The sequence below is a fragment of the Triticum dicoccoides genome, chromosome 5A (assembly GCF_002162155.2).
Source record: "Triticum dicoccoides isolate Atlit2015 ecotype Zavitan chromosome 5A, WEW_v2.0, whole genome shotgun sequence".
Lineage (NCBI taxonomy): Eukaryota > Viridiplantae > Streptophyta > Magnoliopsida > Poales > Poaceae > Triticum > Triticum dicoccoides.
The window spans coordinates 338,002,700-338,006,221 of record NC_041388.1 but is presented as its reverse complement, the minus strand read 5'-3'; positions in this window follow the sequence as shown (position 1 = coordinate 338,006,221).

Below are 3,522 nucleotides of genomic sequence, written 5' to 3'. Positions count from 1 at the left end.
TCCGGACCATTCCGAAACTCCTCGTCATGTCCGAGATCTCATCCGGGACTCCGAACAACTTTTGTAACCACATACAATTTCCCATTACAACTCTAGCATCACTGAACCTTAAGTGTGTAGACCCTACGGGTTCGGGAACCATGCAGACATGACCGAGACATCTCTCCGGCCGATAACCAATAGAGCTAGATACTCATATTGGATCCCACATGTTCCACGATGATCTCATCGGATGAACCACGATGTCGGGGATTCAAACAATCCCGTATACTTCTCCCTTTGTCCATCGGTATGTTACTTGCCCGAGATTCGATCATCGGTATCCCCGCACCTCATTCAATCTCGTTACTGGCAAGTCTCTTTACTCGTTCCGTAACGCATGATCCTGTGGCTAACTCCTTATTCACATTGAGCTCATTATGATCACTGGTACGCGTCGGTGCTATACAAACGGTTTTTAACCCCTTTCTGTGACGGCATTTGGAACCGTCGCCAAGTGAATGTGGGCGATAGGGGGGTCCTTCCCACACGACCTAGAAATCGTCGAGGATAGGCCCTATTAGCACACAAGCTGGTTCGTGTGCGATCGGGCGAGGCATCGAAACCCAATTGTTTCCGTTCGTATGTACATCCCACACAGTGAATCCAAAAAAACATTTCCGTTCGTATGTATATCACACACAGTCAATCTAAGGAGTACGTTTCCATTCTTATGTACATCCGACACAGTGAATCTAGAGAAAACCTTTCTGTTCATATGTACATCCCACACAGTCAATCCAGGGAAAACGTTTCTGTTCATATGTACATCCCAAACGATTAGGCCGCTATAGTCGTGTGAAAAAGGTGGACATCAACATTTAATCTGCCGATATGTTTGTGATAGGTACGTTATCACACACGGTTCAAGAATGTAAAATGTGTGCGGTGCCTCTACTAACACCAACATGTACATTTTCGTAACTGTGTGCGATTGGTATTCCTATCACACATGCACACTGGTTTGAAACGTTTGTCGTATTACCATGAATCGCACACGCATATGAGACGAAATCGTGTGTGCGTCCGAAGGGCATCGCAAACGTTTCACGTCAAAGAACCATCTGTTTTCTTTTTTCATCGCTCACACTGTTTTCTTTCTAACCGTGTGCATATTATTTTATTCACTCCTGTACAATTTTTGGCTATAATTTATTATTCGAATTGGAAATTTTGAAATGTGAGACATGCAATTCAAATTCTCAGAACAATGGTTCAACAACGAATCCATTAATAAAATTGTCATTACAATATGTTCAGTAATTACATGATTAGACAGAAATTAACTATGATGAACCACAATATTTATAGGCAGTAAAGGTGAAAAGACAAGTGTAAATCATTTTGACTGCCGATGTTGTTGAAGAAGCGGAATGCCCATAATGTGCCTTCCTGCATGCCATAGGCATGAGCAACTTTTGTCCAATCCCTTGTGACGATCGCCCGCTCATCCTTCACCGCCTTCAGGAAGACTTCTAGAGCATTATCATGGTAGCATGAATTATATACTTTAACCTTAGTTGCCTCCAATCAGTCATGTAGTTTGCAAGGTAATCATCATTAAATAGCTGCAAAAACCACTGAAAAGAGAAAAATATCAGATCATGAGGTCTAATAGAGTAACTTGTTGTGGGCAGGGGGAAAAGGCAACAGATTACTTACCATCCTAAAGTTCAGTGATGTCTTGGACAAAGTGTAAATAAAGAGCTTAATTCCCACCACCCGTTTCTTTCGCCTAACAATCTTTCTTAGTTTCCTCACTTGACGCTTGTTCACAAATATCTCATTGCCCCATACGCAAAAGGGATCGAAGCGTGGATCAATACCGCTCATATACGTACCTACAAGCAACCAGTAAATGTTAGAAGCAAAACGGGATTGCACAAATGATGTAAAATACAACTACCTACATTCCTAAGTACAAGTATTTTTTAGAGATTTCAATATGAACTACATACAAATGTATATAAAATTATAGATATCGTTTAGATTAGAATCTAGATTCACTCATTTTGCTCCTTATGTAGTCTGTATTGGAATCTCTAAAAATACTTAAAAATTTAGGAATAGATGGTGTATAAGACATGGGATGCAGCTAAACTCGACGACAAACAACAGCATCACCCATTGTAGCCCTGTGTAAGTACATGGAAAGCCAATGTTAACTACAACATGGTTAACATCCACCAAAAATAGCAAATGGTAATAAAACTGCAGCATCTGTAGTGATATCTTCATTGCGAAAGAGTAGCAGGTAGCAAAGGGAAGGATTAAAAAATAGATACAACTGTTAATTGCAACAGGCTTAACAACATCCTAATTCATGTTTTGTAAGTTTGTAGGCATTGAAATACAAGTGTTTAAAAATGGATATAACTGTTAATTGCAACAGGCTTAATGGCCATTGAAATCGGTACTGATAAAAATGCAATTGGCAGAGCTAAACATCACAAGGCAGGTGCTGCCAGAGCAGATAATGGCCCAGTTGTCTAAAAAGGTAGGGAAAATAGCTAAAACATGTTAGGCATGCTTACTACAAGATGCTTAAGACATAGACCTTACAAAACATAGCCATTAATTGCAACTGGTATTGGTAAGATTGAACTGGTGAGGTCATACTTTGCAAGTCCCGAGAGGTAGTTGCTGGGGCACTTCATCTTGGCCAGAGCCTGCCCAAAGTCAGTGGCGGCAGAAGCGAGCTCTTCCTTTGGGTCGAAGCGTGGATCAGTGCCCTCGACATGTGTACCTACAAGAAGCAAGTAAATGTTAGAAGCCAAACTGCAATTGCACAAATGATGTAAAATACTGTAAGACATGGGATGCAGCTAACCTCGAAGGCAAACAATAGCATCACCCATTATGGTCCTACGTAAGTACACGGATAGGCATGTTAAGTACAACATGGTTAGCATCCACCAAAAATAGCAAATGGGCAGCATCTCTAGTATATCTTCGTTGCAGAGAGTAGCATGGTAGCAAAGTTTGTTGCTGGTATTGGTGAAATTGAACTGAATATTTAATACTTGAATATCACACAGTGTGCAATACTGAAATAAACAAGGCATGAACATGCTTAATACATCAACCATACAAAACATAGCCATTGCAAGTGGTATTGGTAAGATTTAGCTGGTCAGATCATACCTGTTAAGTCCTGGGGGGTAGTCGCCGGGGCACTTCTTCTGGGCCAGAGCCTGCACCATGTCGGCGACGGGGGAGGCGAGGTGTTCCTTCAGGTCAACACGCACAGCGGCCATCGTGCCATGGACCGCCATCAGCTCCTCGACCTCCACGTGATATGTGGTTGGGCATGTGCGGTGATGCTCTGGAGGTAGGGACGGTGGGGATTTGGAGGCATGAGGATGTTTCGTAGGCACCATTTAAGCAATCAGGCCCGGGCTGTGATAGAGATCCCTGGGTTACCTGACTGGATCCGAGCAGCACGTAGATGTGGTTGAAGCTGTGGTTGCAGCAACGGTGGTT